Genomic DNA, 5,713 nt, shown 5'->3' on the forward strand with positions numbered 1-5,713 from the left:
ACCGTGATCAGGCATGACGGTTGTCTGACCCACGACGATCGTTAGCCGACTGATCGTCTTTGTCTAGTGTGCGCGCGCTTAGAAGTGTTAGAAGATTCAGTTTAAATCACGTTGTAATCTCAAACTCCCCTTATCTCTATTCCCTCTCGTGTTCCTCTTGTTCTCTATATGTACCGCTGTATCCTAGCGATTGGTCTCAACTTGTACGCCACGAACAGGGGCTCTTCCTATCGCATATAATTACAGATCATGCGGTTCCTTACAAGGAGTGGGAACACTTCCAAACTTTACATGGTATACAGAGCTACCCTCTTCCCAATCTAGCTTCCAGAAAGACTTCCTTCCATCGCCATGTCTTCCACCTCGACCACGGTCATCCTCAACCTCAGTCCTCCCCCATCCGAGAAGTTGGCAAAGGGGAATTACCTCTTGTGGAAAGCTCAGGTGATGCCCGGCCTGCGAGGAGCGCAGGTCACAGGGCTTCTATATGGAACAGATGCGGCGCCCCCAATCACGGTGGAGCAGCAGCAGTCGGACAAGACCACGGTTTCAGTACCAAATCCTATGTACGCGCCGTGGCTGTCGAAGGATCAGCAGGTCCTAAGTCACCTGCTGAATTCACTCTCCGAGGAGATCCTTGCTCAAGTCATTGGTAAGGAAAACACCTTCGATCTATGGACTGCAATCACCACAATTTTTGCATCGCAGTCCCAGTCCAGAATCACGAACCTGCTGATCTCCATCACCACCACGAAGAAGGGGGCCATGTCCAGCAGCACCTACATCGCCAAGATGAAAAACCTTGGGGACGAACTTGCAGCAGCAGGTCGTCCGGTGTCTTGATCCCGAGATGGTGGATTATGTACTTACAGGTCTTGACCGAGATTACGATCCGGTTGTGGCAGCCATTGGCGCAGTCAAAACTTCCATCACGGTGGATGAGCTCTTCGCCCAGATTTCTGCCATCGATCAACGAGTAGAGATGCTCGATGATGGTACAAATGGGAGCTTCAATTCATCGGCAAACACGGTGTACAGGGGGCGCGGCCAGAATAAGAATCAAGGCCATGGGCATGGCCACAGAGGGCATGGCCGAGGAAGACATCCTCCTTCTCCCTCTGTTGGCAGTGGTGGAAGAAGCTACAGAGGCTGCCCACAACAACAGCAGCATCATCGTCAACAAGCCCCTCAGGATTATCCCGAGTGCCAGATCTGTTACAAGTTCCACGCGGGAGGTGCCCGTGCATGTTGGGATCGCTATGAGGAAGATGACTACGAGGACAAAGAGGCTAATGCTGTCACCAACAGCTATGGCATCGATACCAACCGGTATGCGGACACTGGAGCTACAAATCACATCACGGGTGAACTGGACAAGTTGATAATCAGAGACAAGTACCATGGACCAGATCAAATTCACACCACAAGCGGTTCTGGTATGGAAATTACTCATATTGGTCATTCAATTGTTAAAACCCCCATGAAAAATTTGCATCCAAATCAAATTCTACATGTGCCTGAAACTTCAAAAAATCTTGTCTCAGTTCATACGTTTACTCGTGATAACCGTGTTCCCATTGAATTTTATCCTTAGTTCTTTTTGGTTAAGGACTTGGACACGAGGAGAGTACTTCTTAGGGGCAAGTGTGTGGGAGGTCTTTACCCACTCATATCATCGTCATCATCATCATCGCTGAATAAGCAAGCTTTTGTCGTTATCAAGGCATCTTCTTCAAAGTGGCATAGTAGATTAGGTCATCCCTCATCGGTTATTGTTAAACTTACTCTTAGTAGAAATAAGCTTTCTCATACTCATGAGGCTAGCATTGAGTCAGTTTGTGATCCATGTCAGCAAGCTAAAAGTCATCAGCTACCATATCCTATTTCTACCAGTATCTCTACTGCACCCTTACAACTTGTATTCTCAGATGTTTGGGGGGCCCGCTCCTGTTTCAGTTGGTAGACATTCATATTATGTAAGCTTTATCGATGATTATAGTAAATTTACTTGGATCTATCTCCTTAAAAAACGATCTGAAGTGTTTCAAGTTTTCAAGAATTTTCAAAATCTTGTCGAATGAAAACTAAACACTAAGATCATTGCCATGCAAACTGACTGGGGTGGTGAATACAAGAAACTCAATTCTTTCTTTCAGTAACTTAGTATCTCACACCATGTTTCATGTCCTCATGCTCACCAACAGAATGGTTCTGCAGAAAGAAAACATCGCCATGTTGTTCAGGTAGGGCTTGCCCTACTAGCAAATGCATCCATGCCACTAAAATTTTAGGATGAAGCATTCTTGACTGTCACATATCTTATAAACTTGCTTCCTAGCAGAGTCATCAAGTTTGAAACTCCTATCACACGACTTTTTGGCATCACTCCTGATTACAAATCACTTCGTGTATTTGGGTGTGCATGCTGGCCCAACCTTAGACCATACAATGCACATAAACTTGCCTTCCGTTCAAAGCAATGCGCTTTTCTTGGATATAGTCCAATTCACAAACGGGTCAAATGTCTAGATATCTCCACTGGTAGGGTCTACATATCTCGTGACGTTGTTTTTGATGAGTCTGTCTTTCCCTTTGCATCTCTTCATCCTAATGCCAGAGCCCTCCTTAAAAAGGAAATTCTTCTTCTTCCGTTCAATCTTCATGATTTTGATCATGGGGGTGACAATTGTACTAACAAAAATGATGATTCTACTAGTACTCGTACTGTGTCTATACCTGTGCAGGCTCATGGAGAAGATGTAGAAGAAAACGGTCCAGAAAATGGTGAAGAAAATGGTCAAAATTTCATTGAAAATGAGGTTATATTTCATGCACAGGAAGGAGACGGAATAGGCGATGGACACGAGGAGAATCCCGCGGCACCTGGAACTCCTGTGCGCCAGGATCCCTTGGATCACACGCGAAGATTTGCGCGGGATCGCGTGCCTGGCAGAACCCAGTCCAGCCAGCGGGCGGGCGCCATGTCGGTTGCTACAACGGCTATCCCACGACCCACGTGCCTGCATGTGCCAGCGGCTGGCTCGGGATCGCCGCAATCCTCGCGCGAGCGAGAGCCCATGACAGCGACTGGCTCGGGATCCTCTATGGCTGCTGACTTAGGAAAAGGGGCCACAACGCAGGCTACAATGTCCAACTCCAGATCTGCTGCGCAAAGTGGATCTGACGTTTCTCCAGGATCAGGATCTTTCTGCGGCTGAGTCTGCATCACCCCATGCACAACAAATTACACTTCCTGTTCAACCAGTGATCTTGCGTGTTTCAACTCGATTACAAAAAGGTATAAAAATCCAAGAATCCGAACTGATGGAACTATACCATATGGCATGTTGTGTATTGCAGGGGAACCAACAAGGTTAGAAGATGCAGTCAGAGATCTGAGGTGGAAAAATGCAATGGATGAAGAATACTCTACACTTATGAGAAACAAAACTTGGCATCTTGTACCTGAACAAAGAGGTAAAAATATCATTGATTGTAAATGGGTTTATAGAATCAAGAAAAAGGCAGATGGATCGATTGACAGATATAAGGCACAACTAGTTGCAAAAGGTTTTAAGTAACGTTATGGTCTGGATTATGAAGATACTTCCAGTCTTGTCATCAAAGCTGCAACTATTAGGCTTGTGCTAGCTATTTCTGTGTCTAAGGGGTGGAGCTTGAGACAGCTAGATGTTCAGAATGCGTTTTTTTGCATGGTGTTCTGGAAGATGAGGTTTACATGAGACATCCACCTGGGTATGAGAATAAAAAAACACCCCACTATGTGTGCAAGCTTGATAAGGCTCTTTATGGCTTGAAACAAGCACCGAGAGCATGGTACTCAAGGTTGAGCTCTCAGTTGAGGCATCTTGGTTTTATTGCATCCAAGGCTGGCACGTCACTCTTCATTTATAATAAGGGAAACACAGTTATATTTGTGTTGATGTGTGTTGATGATATTATAGTTGCAAGTTTTTCACAAAGTGCTACTAATGCTCTTCTGCAAGATCTAAGTTCAGAATTTGCTCTCAAAGATCTTGGTGATGTACGCTTCTTCCTAGGCATTGAAGTTAAGAAGTTTCAAGATGGCATAGTATTGATTCAGGAAAAATATGCTACTGAACTTCTAACTCATATGGGGATGAAGAACTGTAAGCCTTCACCCAGACCATTGTCCTCTTCAAAAAAACTTTTAGCATTTGAAGGTGAGCCACTCAAGGAAGAAGAAAGCACAAAATATAGGAGTGCTGTGGGAGCCTTGCAGTACTTGACGTTGACACAACCAGATATATCCTTTGCAGTTAACAAGGTTTGTCAGTATTTGCATGCTCCTACTATGGTACACTGGACAACTGTTAAAAGAATTATAAGATACATAAAGCATACTGCAAGTTTGGGTCTCCAGTTCAGACGTTCTAGTTCTACTCTTGTTAGTGCATTTTCTAATGCTGACTGGGCATGATGTAGTGATGACAGAAAATCAACTGGAGGCTTTGTAGTATTTTTTGGCTCTAATCTTATCTCCTGGAGTGCCAGAAAACAAGCCACAGTGTAAAGATCAAGTACAGAAGCTGAGTACAAATTCTTAGCGAATGCCACTGCTGAAATTATTTGGTTGGAATCACTTCTTCATGAGCTAGGAATTAAGAAACATCGTACATCTTGTTTATGGTGTGACAATTTGGGAGCAACCTACCTTTCTGGTAATCCATTTTTTCATGATAGAACCAAACACATTGAAATTGACTTTCATTTTTTGAGAGAAAAATATTGCAGAGAAGAAGTTGGACATATGGTTTATTCCTTCCAAAAATCAAGTGGCAGACGGGTTCACCAAAGCCCTTCCGGCAAGGCCGTTTGAGGAATTCAAGAGGAACTTAAATATAGGGTAGTTTAGATTAAGGGAGGGTGTTAGAAGATTCAGTTTAAATCACGTTTTTTGTGGGGAAAGGAAATTTTCATTACTCACGGGGGCCTCTCAGCCACAACCAAGTTTACAATGAAGTCTAACCCCGAGTACAACCACACTGCGGTTCGGAGGGTACTTGTTGGAAATATGAGCAAATTACTACGAGATTTAATCTGAATAAACAGAAGATAAATCATGACCACAACAGCAGAGATTAAACTAATCATGCGAACTAGCATAGCAGATGAACATATTGAAGGAAATATTCCCTAGAGGCAATAATAAAGTTATTATTTATTTCCTTATATCATGATAAATGTTTATTATTCATGCTAGAATTGTATTAACCGGAAACATAATACATGTGTGAATACATAGACAAACAGAGTGTCACTAGTATGCCTCTACTTGACTAGCTCGTTAATCAAAGATGGTTATGTTTCCTAACCATAAACAAGGAGTTGTTATTTGATTAACGGGATCACATCATTAAGTGAATGATCTGATTGACATGACCCATTCCATTAGCTTAGCACCCGATCGTTTAGTATGTTGCTATTGCTTTCTTCATGACTTATACATGTTCCTATAACTATGAGATTATGCAACTCCCGTTTGCCGGAGGAACACTTTGTGTGCTACCAAACATCACAACGTAACTGGGTGATTATAAAGGAGCTCTACAGGTGTCTCCAAAGGTACATGTTGGGTTGGCGTATTTCGAGATTAGGATTTGTCACTCCGATTGTCGGAGAGGTATCTCTGGGCCCTCTCAGTAATGCACATCACTTAAGCCTTGCAAGC

This window comes from Triticum dicoccoides, chromosome 2A, assembly GCF_002162155.2.
Source record: "Triticum dicoccoides isolate Atlit2015 ecotype Zavitan chromosome 2A, WEW_v2.0, whole genome shotgun sequence".
Lineage (NCBI taxonomy): Eukaryota > Viridiplantae > Streptophyta > Magnoliopsida > Poales > Poaceae > Triticum > Triticum dicoccoides.